General features: G+C 42.6%; 1 long non-coding RNA gene across 1 annotated transcript in view; it reads right to left on the minus strand.

Annotated features, from left to right (window-relative positions):
* LOC130362962 (uncharacterized) overlaps positions 1-17,537 on the minus strand; it is a 66,943-nt gene extending 49,406 nt beyond the window's left edge. Inside the window, exon 1 of the long non-coding RNA XR_008891660.1 lies at positions 17,425-17,537. This is a non-coding gene — a long non-coding RNA (uncharacterized LOC130362962). The remainder of the gene's footprint in view (positions 1-17,424) is intronic.
* Positions 17,538-22,312: the final 4,775 nt, after the last annotated feature.

Consider the following 22,312-nt stretch of genomic DNA (forward strand, 5'->3'; position numbering starts at 1 on the left):
TTGTCTATACTACCTGTATGCTCAAAGTATAATCATTACTTGTGTTTGAGTGCTATTATGGCTACTGCTACACCATTACCTACATGTAGATCAGAGCCGCACCGTGCCATTTATGACATGTATACTAAGATTTAATATTGATGCTACCTCATTACCTCTGTTGTCTTCTGTCTTTGTCATCGATTTACCTCTCCATATGTGTGCTTTTTATGTGATTTTATACTTTTATATGTTTAAAGGGTAGCTCCCACCATCCATTTTTTTTTCTTTCTGTCCCTGCCTATTGCCCATCTATCCCTAACCCCCTCCCTGCCTTTAATTTTTTTTTTTACTATATTAAAATGCCTTTTTGTCTGCCTGGTAGTATGCTCACTACCAGGCAGACTTCCCCAGCAGGCACCACGTCACTGCTGCCTGCTGGGGCCGGCAATTCCACCCTTAGCTCACTATACAGGGGGCCTCCAGCTGTTTCACCACTACAACTCCCAGCTTGCCCTGACATCTACTGGCTGTCAGGGTATTCTGGGAGTTGTAGTGGCGAAACAGCTGGAGGCACCCTGTGGTGAAAACAATAACTTTGTTTAACCAGCGCAGCAGTGCTACTTCGGGAGCAGCAGCGGCGGCGCTCTCCCAAACCCCGCTCGTCCCACCCCCACGCCTCTAGTGCTGAGCGGCGGCGCTCCCCCGAACCCCGCTTCCCCCACCCCATTCCTCTAGTGGTGCAGACTTATCGGAGGATCAATTAGCTGCCTCCAGACAGGGTAATGGGGGCGGGCGGGCGGGACCACGCGCGAGGCCAGTGGAGCTGGCCAATGCGTGCAGCCCCAGCTATCAGCGTGCTCGCTCTCGCCAGTTTGATTGACAGGCGGGAGCGAGCACCGCAGTGACTGGATTTCAACTCATTGCCAGGCTTAAATGAGTCAAAATCCAGTAGTGACGTCACTGCAGAATGCATTCGGCCACTAGGAGAGCGACCCCTAGTGGCCGAATTTAAAAGTGATTTTAAACTTGTTTAAAATCACTTTTTTTAATTAAAGTATATTAGAGATATGTTGTAGTACTTAAGTACTACAACATATCAATTTTTGGATTTCATGACAGTGCCCATTTAATAAAGATTTTCATATGTTGATATAATTTCTGTACTTTGGTCTTTGATGTTTGGTGGTAATTATATCTGATAGTAGGTCTCTGCAGCCACTCCACACCAACAGTCAACTGAAATCCAAGAAAACTCATCCAGCAACCGGCAGGGTCAATCATGCGCTGAGACCAGGGTGAGGATAAGGGAACTTTATTACCCACAAAGCAACACATTTCGTGGAAGGTCCGCTTCTTCAGGCATAGCCTGAAGAAGCAGACCTCCTGCGAAACGCGTTGCATTATGGGTAATAAAATTCTCTTATCCTCACTCTGGTCTCAGTGCATGATTGACCCTGCCGGTTGTTGGATGAGTTTTCTTGGATTTCAGTAACTGCAGAGGACAGGCTATATTATAATTGATGGAGCTGAGCGCTTTACCTGCTGTACCCGACAGATCTAAGGTTTTTTGTAAGGAAAGTAATGCACAGGCATGATTAGGCATGACTGACAGACCGACCAAGGTCGACGTCACTGCTGTTCAATCTTGTGCATGCCTAGAATCGGCCATCTTCAGGCTACAGAGAGTGCCCGGCAGCTGCAAGGCGAAGCTTTGGCGTAACAGAAGAAGCAGTGCGCATGCGCAGGGAGACAGCAGCTTCTGTGCTTAAGTGAAAGTTCAATGAGACATGATTAGGGAACGAATAGGTGCGATTGGGGGAGGGGAGGGGTTACTATGACTACTTCAGGATGCTGCTACTAAGCATACGGTGGTAGAGAGTTTTATGATTGTTTTTCTTTACTATGAAAGATATATGGGAATGGTATGAAAAGTTATTGTATGATGTAGAATGTTTTGCCAACAGTTGTATAGGGTAAATCTGATGGCAGGTTCCCTTTTACCCGTTAAATACTATCAATAGGGGCCATGGCATTCATAGTGTTTGAGCCCAATGATGGACAAATTCAATTGATGCTTTACTGTAACAGCCAAGGGCCTACCAGAGGCCCCCATAATATTTTGCATGCAAGTTTAACATTGACAACCCAATGCCTTGGAGCTTCAATTCCCCTAGGGGAACAAATAATTGCAATAAAGTTTAATAAAATTTCATTAAATGAAAAGGTCCCCTGCTGAAGGTGATTTTTCAAAAGATACCCAATTAGGTTTAGAGTAAAATGTTTTTCTTTCCCATCTCAGACACTTATGGCGTATCCATGTGGATACAGTCTTACAGTATGACTTGTTTTCCAGCACAATAAGAAGAATGGGGGCATTTACTAAGATGGGTGTGTGATTTTGTTTCTTTTTTAGTTCTTTTTTTTTTTGCACCATTTATTACTGTATATACTCGAGTATAGGCCGACCCGAATATAAGCCGAGGACCCTAATTTCACCCCAAAAAAACTTTGTTGACTCGACTATAAGCCTAGTGTGGGAAATACATCATCCCCCCATGTCATCATCCAGACCCCCGTCATCATCCCCCCCCCTTCATCATCACCTCCTGTCAATCCCTTCATCAGTGGTCTTCAACCTGTGGACCTCCAGATGTTGCAAAACTACAACTCCCAGCATGCCCGGACAGCCATCGGCTGACCGGGCATGCTGGGAGTTGTAGTTTTGAAACCTCTGGAGGTCCGCAGGTTGAAGACCACTGCGGCCTTAGTCACCATCCAGCCCTCCCCCCCTTTTGTTTTGTACTCACCTCCCCTCGGTGGGAAGGAAGGGTAAGCTGGTCCGGCCCATCTATGCTGCAGGGACCGTCCGGTGGGGATGGTTAGTCGCTGCGGGCTGTCGATTTTCTCCGTGCTTCGGGCCCTCTTCTCAGCGCTTCGTGACGTTGCCTTGACGACAACACACAGGGACGTTCATGCGCAATGTCCCTGTGCGTCGTTGTCAAGGCAACGTCACTAGTCCGGGCCCGGAGCAGAGAAGAGGTGAAAATGGACAGCCCGCAACGACCAATCCTCCCCACCGGACGGTCCCTGCAGCATAGATGGCCCGGACTAGCTCACCCTCACTTCCCGCCGAGAGGAGTTGAGTACAAAACATAAGGGGGAAGGTTTTGCAAGAGGTGTAGTTTTGCAACATCTGGAGGTCAGCAGGTTGAAGACCACTGAGAAGGGATTGACAGGCGGAGAGTTCACTGGAGTATAAGCTGAGGGGGCGTTTTCAGCACGAAAAATCGTGCTGAAAAACTTGGCTTATATTCAAGTATATACGGTAAATGGTCGCAGGGCATTTGATATATTTTGTGGAGGATGCACATTTTCTGAAATTTCACTCTTTACATGGACCAAAAAGCTACGCTAGGTCTGGGCTGGTGTAGAACTGTGACTTTTTGGGGGGTTTTGCAACTTTTTTGCAAAAGTCGCAGTTGATAAATTCATCACCACTGCACAAGACTAACGCTTAACAGCTGGTCTGTACGCTCTTTTTTTAATGTTTTTTTGTAAAAAAAAGTGTAAATTGAAAAAGTGCAAAAAAAAAGCCTGAGGCGCAGGGCTGCACCGAGAGACAAATCTACCACAAAAACAGCTCTAAAGACAATGATAAATGCCCCCAAATAACCATTGCAGAAGACTGTGTTACATATCTGCTGAAGGTGGAAGGAGGGGGGACCCAGTGATGGACAGCCATTACCCACAATTCCAGATGTTTTCATGACGAGGACAGCTGCTCCAGCAATGGCATGGAAACAAATCCAGGTCGTGGGAAGACGTGCAAATGTTACAAGAAACTGCAGCGTTTGGCAAATTGGTGTCACTCAGCACCCCGCACACTTGTCCAGGAACACGACGGGCGAGTTAATCGGGGCTTTGATGATATTCAGATTCATACAATGTAAGAGAGAGCCTGTGAATCTGGGGCCGCACAGCTGTATCATTGATAGTATAAACAGCACATTAACTTTACAGCTCTGGATAATCCCTCTAAATGAACTAAATAAACTGCGCTCTAATAAGAAGATAATAAATCCGCTTCTACATGCTATGCAAATTATAGACGGTCCCACCGTGGGGAGATTAGCACCCTGACATGGAGGGGAGAGACCGACTCAAGGCTATAGATAGGTCCTTTATGGCTGCCTCCATAGACAACAGCAGCGCAAACTGCAATGGAATATGCTAGAAAGACCCTAGGCCACAAGGAGGCCCTGCTGAGACTTGTGGTTACACAGAATCACAGGCCCATCTAGGGTTGGTTAATAGGGCCCTGGACTACAAGCTATTTGCTACTTACTGATTATCTATCTATCTATCCATCTCTCTCTCATACCCATCTATCTATCTATCTATCTATCTATCTCATATCTATCTATCTATCTATCTCATATCTATCTATCTCAGTGTTTTCCAAACAATGTGTCTCCAGCTGTTGAAAAACAACAACTACCAGCATGCCCAGACAGCCTTTGGCTGTCCGGGCATGCTGGGAGATATCATTTTGCAACAGCCGGAGACACACTGTTAGGAAAACACTGATCTATGTATTAACTATCTCTATCTATCTATCTCATATCTATCTATGCATCTATTTATCTATCTATCTGTCTGTCTATCTAGAAAATCCAGAATCCAACAGCACACAAGCTTGGTGAAAAAAGTGGTTGTTTATTGCATCACCAAATGACAGAATGCCTCTGTCATTTGGTGATGCAATAAACAACTACTTTATTCACCAAGCTTGTGGGCTATTGGATTTTGGATTTTCTATTTCAAGTCAAGACCCCTCACCAAGGTCCTTTCCAGCGTGCACCACCTTCTTTATTGGAACATCATTAGTTGTGCTACTCTCCTGGTTAGTTTGTCTGTCTATCTAGCTATCTATCTCATATCTATCTATCTATATATCTCAGTGTTTTTCAAACAATGAGTCTCCAGCTGTTGCAAAACGACAACTCCCAGCATGGCTGTCCAAGCATGCTGGGAGTTGTCGTTTTGCAGCAGCTGGAGACACACTGTTAGGAAAACACTGATCTATCTATTAACTATCTCTATCTGTCTAACTATCTATCTACAGTATCTATCTATCTCATATCTATCTATCTCATATCTATCTATCTCATATCTATCTATCTATCTATCTATCTCATATCTATCTATCTATTTATCCATCTCTTATCTATCTATCCATCTCTTATCCATCTATCTATCTTCTATCTGTCTGTCTATCTATCTCCTATTTTTCTGGTTCTGTATTAGAAGTAGTAATGTTGAGTTGTGATGTCACGTTCTTGGCCCAATAGATTTACAAATGCCACTTATCACATTTGACCTCACAAGTCATATACTATGGGAGTGGAGGATAGGAAAAAAGAATGCATTGGAGGTCATGTATAGACTTCTTCCAGCTATCCAGAAAATGATTTAATTAAATGTGATTATTGATGACGGATCCTTATAGCTTGGCCTCTTCTTCACTACACTCTATTTATCACCGGCTTTTGGGCTGAACTCCTTCTGACTCCTGAAGGCAAATGAAAGGTTCTCATCTTACAAGGGTGAGTCCGGTGGCTGAAATTATCCCAGCGACACGTAAAGCCATGAATGTGGCACTCGTGCCTGTTATTTCTGGTCAGTTATTTGCTTCCAAGCCCCGACATGTTTTTCCTCCGCTGCTCTCCGGTTACTCTGGAAGCTATTGAAAATCTGTTGACAAACAAGACCTTGATCTCATGGGCCTAATGGAAAGCGAGTCTGTGCCCGGTCTTAGCTGTGCCTTGTTTTTTCCACCAGAAGATTTTATATCTTTTTAAACCAGCTTACAGCTATATTTTATTACCATAGAGGTGGAAGCCTGTACCTGGCATGTGCTGCCAAGTGCCAACTCGAACCCATTATATAGAAATGTAATGCACCATGCCAAAAGCCTTTCAGGAATGGCTAAACAAACAAGGGCTGCCGAGCAGCGTAGAGTAAGGATCATTATAATATAAAAAAAAAAATACTAGATGCATCTAGATGCATGCTGGGAGTTGTTATTTGGCACCATCTAGAGGACCACAGTTTTGAAGGAGTCGTAGGTCTGCAACATCTGGAGAGCAACAGTTTGGAGGCCACTGATCGAAACCATTGCCATCTCCTCAGTACTGGCCTATGGGCACTGTGGTATGTGGGGGACCAGCATTAGATTGCTACTCCTACTTACCATGTCATTGTGGCTACCTAAAGCCTCCACCAAGAGCAGCTCACTGCACACAGATTCATACAGCTCCGATTGGGTCCAGTACTACCTGTATACACCTATACGGATTGTATGCTAAGTATGAAAGTGGAGTTTGCCTGTACAGGTGTAGCGCCAGGGGGCATTTACAATGCAGGTTAGCTGAGAGTATTAGTTCTTCTGGAATGTAGATAGTAATGTCACATGGCAGGGTGGTGTAGCTGACGAATGGCGAGCATGCGCCGGAAACGCTTCTGATGTGGTTGTAGGTGTTATTACCTGTATGCTTCTATGTGTCCATCTTCAATAACACCTGAGCTAGCGCTGGATCACTCCTGATTTGCTGAGGGTTGTGTAGCTTACCTGATGTTCTCAATTGTGCCCTAGAAATTTCTTGTCAAATAAGATTGCCCAGAATGTGAAGTGCAGAATGATAACTTCGGACTAGAGATGAATGAGCTTCTCAAAAGCATTCCCAAGTGGTCAAAAATTTTTCCCTTTTTGGGAGTAGCAGCAGGTTTTGTGCATGGAAAATGAAGAAGCAATTACTTTTTACAAGCTGTGAAAATGTTTCCATTTTGGGACATAGCAACAGGATTAGCATACTAGAAACTTCACAAAAGTGACACAAAACCACAGCTTTTTCACAATTAGTGTAAAACAAACAAACAACAACAAAAAAATTTCTGGCACACAACTTCCGGGAACACTGGCACATTTTAATCATCATATGTGTAGGGTCCTACTCCTATATGGGTTGTTTACTGCGCAGTGTCCCTCACAGAGATCTTCACCTAAAACCTGCTATCTCTAAAATCATTGCTGAAGCTATGTGCACGGGCTTTTATAGTGGCTCCAATATCACCCCTATACTGCATCCTGATTGGCTGGAGACCTGTTTGAGGCATTATGGGATCACCTGAGGTTATGTGATCCTTCCTTCTTCTCCTTTCTGCCATGTGACTACTGTTATTTTAGCAGGTTCTGCAGAACTGAAGTTTAAGTACAAGCCAAACCAAGCTTTTAGCAAAGTTTTCACCGACTCTGGTTCTATGGGGTTCAAATTGCTCATCTCTACACTTGCGTAACATGGAAACAACTTAAAAACTTTACTAACCTTATGTGTAAATCCAAATACAACACAGTCTTTTCAGCAGAGAGTGAATGGTTCCAATTTTTAAGCAGATGAACAATTGGTCACTGTCCCTTTAGAGATTGCTTTTTTAACAGTTATACTGAATGGAAAGACTCTGGTGTACTTTTAGCATGTGCAGACCGGATATAGTGATATTAGCTTTCACTCTACTGTGATAGGCCTGACTTACCGTGGAGCAAATTCTTGTACTTTTACTCACGGGTTTTGTGACACGATACCCTATGTGTGTAGGAAAACTTCTGTGACGTGTTGAGCCCCACACCACTTACTCTAGTGATCAGGGCCCCCAGGCATTAAAATACCTCTGCAGCTGGTATGAATTTTGCATGTCACTACCTCTGTAGTGTAGAGCAGTCCTGATGGCATATCACTCTGAGTTACAGAATTGGTTTCGCCAATAGCCAAGTAATTTCTGGAGAATACCGGCTCCATCTCACATTTTTTCATTTAACTTAGAAAGTGTGTGTCTACCCTGATCACAATGGGCCCTCCACATTTACTTCTCCCTGGCATCTGGTTGGGTTTGCCTGATGCTGATGCTGGCCTGGCCTCCTGGAAAAAGTTGCCAAAAGTTGGAAGTGTGAAAACTGCAAACGATAATATAGCTGATAATACAGCCAAGCCATGAATATGTGCAGTGATACCAAGACTATTTCCCTTTCTGTGATTTACTCCTTACCCACTATGTGTTCCTCTTTAGGACCAGGTTTATTCAGCTTTATTATCAGGTTGAAACAAGAATGTTTTGTTCTGAAAAGACTTCTCCTGAGGAAGTTCACTTGCTCGAGATATTTGCATTTAGGGGATTTTTTAAAGAGCGGAAATAAAATCTTATCCCTTTCACCCACAAAGAGAGAGGAAGAAAGTAACAGAAAGATTTTTATTTTACGTTTTTAGAATCTTTATTAATTTACGTTTCTTCTCTCAGCTGCTTCCTGCTCAAAATGTTGTCTATTTTTAGACACTGTACCTTCAGTATGCTTCACTATTGGTTCAGGTGTACTGTACCACTATACTTATCGATACCTCCAGGTCAGAAAATCAAAAAAACATTAAAACTAAAATTTTATTAGAACCACTAAAATACACAAAAGTAAAGAGAGCAGTGATTCTTTCACCAATAAAATATCAATCATACTCCGGTGGTTATTATCAGGGTTCAAGTCCTGCAGGAACTCGTGGGAACGGAGTTCCTGCACTTTTTCCACAGCAGGAACGCAGTTACCATTGGCAGGAGTCCTGCAGGACCAGCCCTTAAATGGGTACTCTGCCCCTAGACATCTTATCCCCTATCCAAAGTATAGGGGATAAGATGTCAGATTGTGGGGGTCCCGCTGCTGGGAACCCCCGCAATCTTGGCTGTAGCCCCCAGACATCCGGTGCCGGATGACTGGTGATGCGGTGCGGAGGCTTGTGACGTCACAGTAATGCCCCCTCAATGCAAGTCTATGGGAGGGGGCGTGACAGCCATCACGCCCCATCCCATAGACTTGCATTGAGGGGCCATGACTGTGACATCACGAGCTTCCGGCGCTGCACCCAATGCTCTAAACGAACGCCGGGTGCAGCAGGGAGAACATGGAGGTCCCGAGCGTCGGGATTAGACATTTTATCCCCTATCCTTTGGATAGGGTTTAAGATATCTAGTACCCCTTTAAGCGGAAATTTTGGGTGAGTTCCCACACTTTTTTCCCCAGGACTTGACCCCTGGTTATTATTATTGTTCCCTTGTGCGGTGGTCCCCAACCCAGTCCACAAGGCCCACCACCATTCTGGATCTGGTCAGATACTCTATTGGAATAGAACAGGGAAAAAGTCCTGGACTGTTGATGGGCCTTGAAGGGGTACTCCAGTGGAAAAAAAAAATGTAAATCAACTAGTGGCAGAAAGTTAAACAGATTTGTACAATCGCCGAAGGACACTAAAATATAACTTTTATTAAGCAATCACTAAAAACCTAGGCAAAAAGCAAAACCAACCAAATCACAAAATTTCCCAATACCAAAAGAAAATAAGGATATCAATTCCGGCACCGATCAATTACATTCAAGAATAGATACAGCGTGCAAAGAATATTGTATCATCACTATGTGCTTATTAAAATTGCTCCCCCAATCTGGAGACTTATCGTGCAATCGGGTTAGTTTTGTTTTTTTGCCTAGGTTTTAGTGATTAATTAATAAAAGGTATATTTTAGTGTCCTTCGGCGATTTTAGTTTTGGCCGACACAATTGCAATATATTATATTTCTGTGAAATTTTTTAACAGATTTGTAAATGACTTAAAAAAAAAGTTCTATTGTATGAAAAATGTTGCTGCTGTACCATTGTATTCTATTACAGTAATAATTCTAATTTACCTTAGGCTTATCTGTCCCTTGCCCATACTTTACAGTGCAGATGGGCTAATTGGCTGTTTTGTAGATTTTTGTAGATAGAATGAGTATGAACTACAAGCAAGTGAACTATTAGTAATATATATCATAGTATGGTTGGTGGTTGACGTGGACATTACCACATACACTGAGGAACATGGGTATCAGTAAAAGGAAACCTAGAATTTCTTAGTTTTTACTGAAAATTCTCTAAGAAATTTGATTTGTCTAAGTGAACTCAATGTAAGCTCCTCGGGGGAGGGCCTAATATGAAATAAAGCATTGACCTTCAGCACTTCAAAACATGTCAGTGTATTATTGCACAAATACACGTGAAATTATTATTTCTTATAATGGTTACACTGTCTTACATGGAAAATAGGCAGCAAATATAATTATAACAATTGTATTATAAAGCAAAGATTCCTAACCTGTAAAGTTAGCTTATAAAAAGTCTACATTAGGTTGTAAAAAAAAAATAAACATACATTGCTCAAATTATTTTAAAAAAAAATCGGCTAGTGGAAGCACAGGTGTAGCGTGAAACAGTGCTGTCCCTTAACCCCTTCCTCCTCACCCTGCCCGCTGATCGTCTATATATGCACCGTATCCTGCAATAAAGCGACCCCTGGATGGTGAGTACTGGCTACTCTCTTCTCTTCCTATTTTTGCAATTTGACAAATGCTATATAGCACTGTGCACAACCTAAACAGGGGAGGTGCTTGAAGTACGACAACTAATCCATGTGAATTGAAGTGTGATTACTAGTAGTGGAAGTGCAGGTGGCTGCTTTTTCTTACTTGCTCAAATTATTTTCCTTGCCTATCCTAACTTGATGGGGTGGGATATTAGTAAGAAAGGTCATCTAAGCATTCAGCATTCCAGTGACCACCTGCTCAATTCCAGTCATGTTTTATGAGTTACACAATATATTTCACAATAGTACGCCATAAACAAAGGCATTATTATGTATGAAAAATGAAACCATGAATTAAACATTAAACAGTGAATAATTATGGCCCCCAAAAGCTCCACTAGATGCAGAAGAGCCCTTGTTCAACTTCTCTATTCTGACTCAAGACAGATCTTCCCCTCAGAGTAAGACTATAGCTTTTTGTAGTAGATACCCCCCTTCACATGATAACTTCACTTGATGCCATGGTTCAATATGAATAACCCAGAGCTGGCCTAAGTAGAAGTTCAACTAGAACAGGATTTCTGGCAAAGCCAGGTTTAACTGAGCTTCTCCATAGCAGGCTTGCTGGCAGAGAGATTATCTCACTTCTCTGGTCTAGGCCAGACTACACTGTCTAGCCTTGATCTCCTTCCCTGATCTAGGCAGGACTAACTGGTTTGTTCTAGCCCTCTGGGGAGATAGGGTAGGACTGGTGGACACCTCCCACATAACTTTCTAGAGGCTTTTAGCACCCTGTGGGCGATGATGGATCATGTTACCTACTTCTCATACACTTCACAGAATGTCTTCCAGAGGTGGCAGTGCAGAGAATATTAACCATTGCACAAGTATAAACCTCAGTGTATGCACAGGTTAAACAGTTTAAATCAATCCAGTATATGTTACACACATTTCACAGTACTCGGAGAGGATTATACTGAGGGAGGGGAATCTATTGCCCCACATAGCAACCTATTTCTCCAGCAGCAGGTGTTTTGGGTACCAGGATACTGCACAGATACATAATCTGTTAATTTGGCATAGCAATACAATATTATTTCCACAGGAGACATAATATAGTTCATCTTCAATTAGCAACAGAATTAGACATGAGTCCCAATATATAAACTGCAGCAGCCATAATAACCATCTAAGGAGTAAGTGACAATTAGTTCTGGTGTATGTGTTATTTGGCAGCAGATGAAATAAATGCACAGTGACATCATGCAGTGACATCATGCAGTGACATCATGCAGTAATTATTTTGCTACAAACTTTGATCTCAGGGTCTATGTGAGGCTTGTGGGGAAGAGATAGTACTCCCTATAAAGTACAGATAGAGTATATTACATACAATATCCTTGCATGTAGCTGTCAGGGGCAGAACACGTTCTCAGCTTTTGGAATTGTGTTTAAATGCTACAGGGAGCAATATCTACATGGAGTTTAACCCCTTAGTGACCAAGCCAATTTTTTCATTGTCACATTTTCGAAGCCAGTGCCCCGAATCGTTTGCCTAGCGATTTGCTCACCAAGTACCATCGACCCCCCTGAGACCCGCGGAGCTCCGGTGAAACTTTGTGTGCGCATGGCCACGCAGCTGTTGTTCCTCTAGCTCTGACAGGGAAGGGTAGCTATTATTACCCCTTCTCACTATTGGCAGTGCAGGCCGCACACTCTCTGTTTTGGTAGAGTCTTATAGGTAACAGGAAGTCTGGAGGCCTGCATCTGATGAACAGGTATAGTGGATTCTGGGGGGACCTGACTACCAAAGGAGAAAACTACTGAGGGAACCTGACAAAATAAAGAATAAAACTGCTGAAGGGACCTGGCTACCTAAAGAGGGGAAAGTAATAAGGGGACTAGTGATGATCGGCATTGGCCATATTCGAATTTGTAATGTTTTGCGAATATATAGACGAATATTCGTCCTATGTTCGCGAATTTCGCGTATTTGCTATATTCGCATATTCGTGTATTCGAGGAAGAAAACAGTGAGGGGGTGGGCAACTTTACTATTGGTTGCTAGGGATGTTGTTGATAAGCTCTGACAAGTGTATTTGCCTCATTCTAATTGGCCCACAAGTGAAAAGAAGGAATATGCGAATGTTCACATATGCGAATATGCGCATATGTGGAAAAACAAATATTCGCAATTTTGAATATATAGCGAATATATTCGCAATATTCACAAATTCACGAATTTGTGATATTCGCGATAAAAAAATCGAAAAGGGGACCTGGCTACCTACAGGGGGAAAGTAATCAGGGGACCTGGCTACCTAAAGGGGGAAAGTAATGAGGAGACCTGGCTTCCTAAAGGGGGAAAGTAATGAGTGCTACCTAAAAAGGAAAAGTAATGAGGGGACCTGGCTACCTAAAGGGGGAAAGTAATGAGGGGACCTGGCTACCTAAAGGGGGAAAATAACGAGGGGACCTGGCTGCCAAAAGGGATAAACTACGGAGGGGACATTCCTACATAAAAGGTGAAACTGCTAAGGGCCTGACTACCTAAAGGGGGAAAGTAATGAGGGGACCTGGCTGCTGAAAGGGGAACAACTGAGGGGACCTGGCTGCCTAGAGGGGGAAACTACTGAGGAGCTTGACTACATAATAGAAGAAACTACTGAGGGGACTTGGCTGCCTAAGGGGGAAAACAAATGAATGGACCCGGATACCTAAATAGAGAAAGTAATGATGGGACCTGGATACCTAAATGGAGAAGGTAATGATGGGACCTGGATACCTAAAGGGGGAAACTAATAAGGAGACCTGGTTGCTTAAATGGGAACTACTGAGGGGATCTGGCTACCTAAAAGGATAAACTACAAAGGGGGCCTGGCTACCTAAAGGGGGAAACTATTGAGGGGTTCTGGTTTCCTAAAAGAGGAAACTGGTTGGGAAAAACTGATGAGAGGGAGTTGGGGCAAGGGTTTTACAAAGATGGGGTTCAGTCTAAATGTGATTTTTTTTTCTACTCACGTTTAAAAAAAATATTATTTTTACTATGTTAAACTAAATTTTCATTTTGCCCCATTTTAAAGACAAATACAACGAAGCCACTTCAGGATTTGCAGGGTTGCTCTCCCGGCTAAGGCTATGACAGACTTTAAGTCAATTTGCACAGTTTAGCAAACAGGGCTCAATATGTTTGGAGATATTTCTGTACATTCAATACAAATTTGATACAGGTTTATTTCAGTAACAAAAGATGCTCGGAGTTTCATACACAGCTGTGTTTTGCGCCTGGCTTCTCAGTTACATTCCCAAAAGCTGCAATTTAACCTTCATTAAGTTCAGACACCATTGTTTTGCGAACATGTGGTGATGTCCTAAGTAACCACAGCTGAGCGGAGAAACATGTCAGGCGCGGTATATAGTGGGCGTTAATGGCTCCTCAAATTGCACCATGACTGAGAGGAATCCCTATGGCACTTTCCTGTCAGACTTCCCGAAAATCAGATGGAAAGATTGTTACGAGGCCAAAGTACGAGCGACAGATAGAATCTTTGTGTTGTGTCACTTAATACTTTATTTTGCAGGAAAGTGACTCCGAAGGCATAAGCTTCCATATATCCACAAGTAGGTGGCATGATAAACCCATCGAGCCTACGCTATTCACTAGAACAATAATTTCTCCACATTTTTTTTTTTTAGACATATATATAATGTTTAACAGATTTGTGAACTCTGCAACCTATAGAAATACAGACAGAGACAGGCAAAGTAAAGTCTCGTAAAAAATGAGATGACACACGGTTTTACCCTGGGTGAGTCTGTCTTGAGGAATTAGGTTTCTGTAGCTTTTCCCCTTCTGTATCACAATTTCAGCTGACATTTTTAATGGCTTTGTGGAAATGACTGGGTCACCAGAGATAGAGCTTTACTGTACTTGTGGGAGACTCACTCGAAAACCATTTCAGGCCTGTGTGTGTTAATGACTTATTCCCGTGAAGACTTAGTAAGGAGTTGCTCTTGTCCTGTCTCCAAGGAGATCTTTGCATAAGAACAACAAACTAAAGAAGTAACTCAGCCTTTGTAGGCACCTTACAGAAGGTATTAGACACTGCACAGGAACCTAAGGCCTCATGCACATGGCCAGCCTAATGTAATCCAGGGGTCTCAGTGCTATCCTGTCTATTACATATTCAAATGTTGTCATTGAATGTTGTGGGCTACCTCCTTTCCATGCTCACCCACCGGGTTCCTATGCACCCCTTTGCATTAGCCCACAGTTTTCTTCTCCTCTATACATCAAGGTAGTTCTTGTCCATCCCTTCATGTCATGACATTGATACCCGGGGACACGCCACTATTGGTGCACCATAACCATGACAATTCTGGTGCCCTACTTCCCACCAGCATCGGAACTACACTCCTCTTGCAGCCTCAGCCACTGCTCTCTCAGACCAGAGGGACAACTAACTGGGCAGGGGGAGCATGCTCAGGAAAGAGATAAAAACAGACATTAAGGAGGGGGAAAGCACAGTGCAATTTATAGAAACAGTGATACCCCTTTGGATAAAAAAAGGCCTACAAGGCACCATTGTCCAAGGGCTTATATAGACCTGTAGCTGGCCCTAGTGATGTCCATAGGCCCTCTTCTGATAGGGAATAGGAACAGGAGTTTTCTAATGTTCAAAAGAAAAAAAACAACAACACTTGCAACAGGAGACAAAGGTCTTCTCCTCCAACCTGATCATGTTGTACAGAGTCAAAATAACCTATTCTTTGTGTGTCTTTGGAGGCTGACATTATTTTTCCAGCTATTTTACCCTAACTATATGGGGTTGTATACATAACACTCACTCAGCACTCACCTGTGAAAGCTGGTGGTGAGACAATTCCCAGTTATAGGGAGCCAGCATGGAGGAACCAAGCTTGGAACTGGATTCACAAGGAGGAGTTCCCAGTTTACACCAAGAAACAAGATGTCTAAATCTGCAGGCCATGAGGAAGAGGCTCCAAAAGAGACTTGCCAAGAGAGAGAGCCCAAGTCGTAAGGGACATCAGCCAAGCCGTAAGGGACATCAGTAGCCCCAAAGTGAGTCACAAACCCCCAGTTAGTGCCAAGGAAAGCTGCAAGTATTGGAATGAGCTAAAATGTACCCTATTTCCTGGGACCATCTGGAAAAAGCGAATATGTCTTCACCAAAACTTTTGAAGCAGGGCCAATATTGTCATCCTTATTCGTTGGGTGTGTGAATCCTTATGGAAAGTACAATGAAATTCCCACTGGGTCCAGGTCTTAAAGCAAGAAAAAAGAAAAACATCTTATAATAAGTAGGTGAGGCAAAGGTGAAATAACATCATATTGACTGCACTGTGATAGTTCTACCAGACAATGGCCCTTAGCACCATCACTTAGGATAGCATTGACTTATTTAGTCGGCAGAGTCTCAGCAGATATACAAAGAAATGAACGTCTATAGAAAACAATTAAAACTCATTGAACCATTGCTGCTTCAATGGAAGTCTGCTAAGTAGACAATGTTACAGATGAAGCTTTTGTTATACATGGACTAAGGCCAATGATAAGCTTGTGAGAGATAAAGGTTATAAAAGACAGATATTATAGCTGAATGGAGTAGCCTTGGCCTGATAGACTTCCAGTTACACAACAAGGACTATATGAAGCAGCTTGGTTTATATAGGCTTCCAATTTTCTAGCTTGTCTACAAGACACGGAATGAATATCCTTAAAAGATCTCAGAGGAACTCCAAATAAAAATATGTCAGAACCAATGATGAAGTGCATATTATCTCCATCTGAACATGGCAATAGCCTCGGGAGGGATACTGAACTAATAGTAAAGGAAATCTGTGCCCCTGAATACACATAAGCTCATGAACAAAGATATTGAAAATGCTGTTGAAACAGCAGCTGGTATGTAACAGGCGTGAAGGCAGCTCACATGGGGATCTTTTGCAGGCAAGCAATTGTACGTTAAACGTTGATTTAGACAAAGGCTTATTGACTGACGAAATATGTAACAAATGGAGATCAGGAGGACATTAGAAAGTTAAAGCATTATATAAACACCAGGCCTATTCTCTAGTGCCCAGTTATATAGTCCATTCCATGATAATGGTTCAGTGTAATGTTAATCTTGATTACTTTCACCCACCCACTATTATGAGAAGAGAATCGGTTGAAGTTGGGCAACGCTATTTTCAATGAAACAAAAATAGATAGAAGACGTAATGTTGCTTAATAATATGCGGTAAAACAATATGGCGGGACCACAGGGGCATTGTCATTAGTGGCAGACAAAACATGGTGCCAATCACCCCTCTAGCCACATCCCAGAAGGGAACGCTTAACAGGGTGTCCTCTAAAGAGAATTACAATAAATATTATAACACCTGGAGCCCATCTTAGTATGGGTAACCATCGACTAGAGTTGATCTCCAGGACCCTGCTAGACTTCTTCTTTGACAGTGAATAGCCATAACAGATATTCATCAATTTAAGTTAAACAAGCACTTGGGCTTCCCCTTCGTCCATATGCACCTCATAATCCTCTTCTAGTGCCTTCATAGCTAATACCCTGAACTCTTGGAAAACAGAGTAGAATAGCTACATTACAAAATAAAGTAAATTCCTATATTTAATAGGGTCATCTCCAGTGCATCACCATTTTGGGCACAGCGACATTGTATAAAATCTTCATGTTACATATTTTCTACTTACCAAGCAACCATCGCTTATTATATAGAAGAGGTCTCTGCCTGCATGACGGGGCAAGAGATCGATGAGTGTTTTTTTTTAGCTGTTATTAGGCTCTGTATAACACTCTAACATTACCTCCTAGAAATTACCTAAATTCTTGTTGATATTTACTGTCTGCATTGAGGGCCTTGAATGTGGTCCATGACTTAAAGGGAATCTGTCATCAGCATCATTCACACTAACCTATTGGTATAGACTGATAGTGCGGGTGATACTGATGACAATGGTACTCACCGTTTGCTCATCCGTGCCCCAATTCCTCTGTTATTCCTCTTTTTCTGATTTTGCAAATTAAGTTGCTTGGAGCAAGTAGACCGTTCCCAAGCTCCAAGTGGACTGTGATGTCCATCCTGGATCTTTATAGTAAACACCTTTCTCCACTGTGCTGTTCCTTCTAAGCACAAAGAACAACAACTGTTTTGCACCTACTATGATATCACTGGTAACTGTGAAAATGACCCTGTTGTGGGTCACTGGATTCAGCAGTCACGTTCACTTGTTGTTTCTTGTTACCACTAAGTTCAATGACTGGCTTCAACATCAAGGTGCATGGTGTACAGTGATGTCACAAGGGAACATCCAATAGGAACTCCAAGATACATGGAAAAACACTGTAACATCTGGCTGTACTCGAAGAAGTAAATGACTCTAGTTGGGCTGGAGCTGCTTGGAGCTCACCTGTGTCATCTGGGTGTGGTTCTCAACTCTGCTACCTATCAGGAAGGTGTATTTCTGATCACCAGTGTTGAGCGCGAATATTCGAAATGCAATTTTTTACCACGAATATCGGCATTTCACAATTTCGTGAATATTTAGAATGTAGGGATATATATATTCATAATGACGAATATTCTTTTTTTTTTTTTAGGGGAATTTTTATGTGAATATGTCCAGACTGGACACTGATCCCTCCCTTCTTTTAGGTGGAAGATAGAATTGGGCATGCGCATTATGCAAATTTCATTACGAATTTTCGAATGAAAAAAAAAGAGAACGAACATAGCAAATATAAGAATTTTGAGAACATAGGACAAATACTTGTCCATATATATGCGAAATGTTGCAAATTCGAACACCTGCCTATATAAGCTAGGAGCAATGATCAGTTTATTGTCTGTGAAAGGTTATACCTTATCTGACACCTCCTGCTTATTGGATACCTGTTTGTTTATTGATCTTTGGCTTTTCCCTTGACTCTTCTCTTGCTCTGCGTTCCTGTACCCCGTTATCTCCTGGTACGCACTTTGGCTAGACTGAAATTTACTTGACTGTGTGTGTCTTAGTTTATCTCTGTTAGTTTGTGTGCCTCCAACTGTTTCCTGACTCCTACTGTTTATGTATTTTATTATTTTGACAACGTAGCCCCGACACTCAGGAGGGAAGGTTTGTCATAGTGGTTGTTGATCGGTCATTTAGGGAGCATAGGCAACTGTTCCCTGCCCATAAATGACAAACTCATAAAGAAAAACACACAGACATTTTATAGATACTGGGGAATATCACAGTGCCCCCATAACAAAGAAGAACTCAGAGTAGCTCTTGTACAGGAGAGTTTCTGTATGATCAGTGTCCTTGGGTAGACAACTGAACCATATCAATTTGTCTTCCACAATGGCCTGGGGCCCATACAGGAGGCATATAAGGGTCACCAGGTTGGTTTAACTAAACTAAGCCAAAAGTATGGCTTCTATCAATCCATGCAGATAAAAAGATGCCCATAACCGATCTTTTTAACTAGTGTCTTTAACGGCTTTTGGAACCTTCGACCAACATATTTGGCTTTAAGGATATTGCTACTTTTAAACCTATGATACGCAACTAAATACGGTTCTGCATAGTTCATTGAGTCTACAAAAATATTTACCTTTGGTTTTGGCCCATACTTGCATGTAAAGCTGAAATTTTGTTGGCTCCTTTGGCCGTATGCCTTCACAATGTAAATTTGCTGTGACTACATTTGGCCATAAAAAAATATTTTACTGTAAGCTTTTTTTTTTTCATGCATACAGATTGAGCCAAAGATCCTAGATGTCAATGATCAGAACAGGATACCGTGAAACGCGTTAACCCAATGCATTAAAGTGTGCAGTCAGATAGAGTAACTAGCCAACAGGGCGGCATTAAATACTCACACAGCTGTACACCACTTTTACAGGAAATGCCTTCCATTCGAATGGGCAGCTCGGCCCGTGAGAAAGACTTTACAATCTCTGGCTGTTGTGCACCTGTTCTGATGATTAATGTGAAACATAAGTGCCTGGAAGTGTCAGTTTGGCACATCCCGACATCTAACGCTTTTATATAGACAGTAAAACATCAGGGATAGGAACAGCCTGAAAAACAAAATCTATCATCGGCCTAATCCTTGTTTTGCCCCGTTCAGGAGAGTGCTTACTATTTAAAGATCCTAGATCTACATACTTATCGTGAGCAAAACAGTAAACACAGCCCGGTGCACTGAAAATGAAGAAGATTTAGTGGAAAATTTGAAAAATATTACAGTTAAATGAAAATTTTTACATTAGTTTGGCTGGCGTGATAGGAAAGGTGGTTCTTATAAAAGGCTACAGACAAATGCAATGCAAAATCTTTTCCAGATAAAACATGTACCATAAATATGAGTTTTAAAAGAATCAAGGTATGAATCAGGCTCAGAGGAGTGTAAATATGAGTCTGGGGGAGCACAAATCAGGCTGAGGGTAGTGTAAATATGACACTGAGGGAGTGTGGATCAGACTGAGGGTACTGTGAATATGAAGCTGAGGAGGTGGGAATTAGGCTCAGGGGGTGTAAACATAACCATCCCGGATCCGGCCTAGGACCTGCCACTGCCCCCACATGTCCCACTTTCCTTTAACTGTAAATGCATGTTAACGACACACTTAAATGTGGAGCATGGTGGTAAGCACAGAGCCATTGGCTTCTCTGTTAATCACTCTTTTGCCCGCATGCTATATTATGCAAGGAGGAGAGGTCATTTTGTGGACTGTGTATGTGCGAGCTGGCAGGAACAACTGTTTACCTGCAGGGGGCAGCTACCTAGGTGGGGGTTAACTAAAGGGGAAGCTATATAGGGGGTCTACCTTCAGGGGCCAACTATCTCTGATGGGTCAACATACAGGGAGCAACTATCTCAGTGGGGTCTACCTAAAGGGGACAATTATCTCTGAGGGTCTACCTACTGGGTGCATTTATCGCCTGGAGGACCTATCTACTTGGGGCACCTAAGTAATAGTGGAAACTTCCTAAAGGGACCTTTTTACCTACTGAAGCAACCTAACTAGACAATGAGGGGACCTACCTACTTTTCCTCAACCCACATATCTACCCCTGTGATGTCACAGCCCTATATAATCTGCAGTCATATTCCGGCTAGTCACTTAATTTTTTACACTGCAGAGAGATAGGACGGACAGCCTGTGTGTGTGCGTTACACAGAAAAGCTTTTTCCAGCAACGTTTCACCTCCTAGTCACATCAGCGTTCTGGTGGAAGTGCTTTTTCTCACTGAAAAGGATTTTTACTGCACACAACAAATTATCTGCTGGTTATACTAGCCTGTAGATAGTATAATACCCAGCAGTCCATTCCTAATAGTCTTTGAAAGACATAGCTTTTGTGTGCTGCAGGACTGTTGTGTACTGCTGGTGTAGTGAAAAAATAAGTTTTTTTTAAGCGTACTGTAGCACATTTTTCTGACCTCATAAGTGCATACCACATACCTACATCAAAGTAGTGTATTATTTTGTAGCTGTTAATCTGTCAAGGGCCTAGATACTGTGAAAGTCCAGGCAAAATTAATCACCGGCTGGTGTTTTACTCCAATACATTTTTTTTAAGCATACTGTAGCGCATTTTTCTGCCCTCTTTGTTCCACAACAATTGGTCTGCTGGTTATATTAGTCTTTAGATGGTATAACACATACCAAGCAGTCCATTCCTAATAGTCTGTGAGAGAGTGCAATTTTGGGTTTAGTACACAGTGACTGTGTGCTGCAGCACTGTTGTGTACTGCTACTGTTGTGCAAAAATATGTATTTTTAAGTGTACTGTAGCGCTTTTTTTTCCCGCCCTCATAAGTGCATACCACATACCTATATCTAAGTAGTGTACTATTTTGTACCTGTTAAACTGTTAAGGGCCTAGATACCGTGAAAGTCCAGGGAAAAGTAATCACCAGGTGGTGTTTTACTAAAATATGTTTTTTTTTTAAGTGTACTGTAGTGCATATTTCTGCCCCCATAAGTGCATACCACATACGTACATCTAAGTAGTGTACAATTTTGTACCTGTTAAACACTCAAGGGCCTAAATACTGTGAAAGGCCAGGGAAAAGTAATCATCAGCTGGTATTTTTCTTTAAGTGTACCGTAGCACATTTTTCTGCCCTCATAAGTGCATACCACATACCTACATCTAAGTAGTGTACTATTCTGTACCTGTTAATCTGTCAAGGTACTAGATACTGTGAAAGGACAGCCAAAAGTACACACCTGCTGCTGTTCTAGACAAATACTGTTTAAAGTGTAGTGAAGCGTATTGTACTCCCCTCATATACGCAGTAAGTATGTTAGTCACAGAAGTGCCAGGACGTGCACAGAGGAGTGACAGTGGCCTAAATTCCTCAGCCGCAGGCATAGGTCACAGCAGACTAGGGGCGAGTGGCAGCAGGAGTTGCAGCGAGAGTCCTGAGCTTCCGCTATCAGCTAGCGATCATGTCTCGAGGAGCAACCCATCTGCCGTCATCAATTGGTTAACACGGTCATCCACTTCATCACAAGTGACATCTGATACCCCCAGTCAACAGTCTGTGGGTTTCTCAGACACAACCCTCAGTTGGCATGGCCCGGGAGCAGTCCCTGTCCTCCCATTGCCTCTGTCCTATGCTGTTCTCTCCCTAAAGAAGTATCTTATGCTGTGGGTTCAGCTCTACTATTCAGTGATGATGATCTAATAGAGGAGAGTCAGCTTTTGCCCAGCCAAGAAGTGGAGGAGACATCCGCCGCTTTCTCCGCTAGGTGGGCAAGTAGTGAGGAAGAGAGTGACGTGGGAGGCAGTGTTGCCAGCGTTCAGGGTCCTGAAGCAGACAATGTTGAGGAACCTGAGGAGGACATCAGTGGCGT

This window comes from Hyla sarda, chromosome 3 (genome assembly GCF_029499605.1).
Source record: "Hyla sarda isolate aHylSar1 chromosome 3, aHylSar1.hap1, whole genome shotgun sequence".
NCBI lineage: Eukaryota > Metazoa > Chordata > Amphibia > Anura > Hylidae > Hyla > Hyla sarda.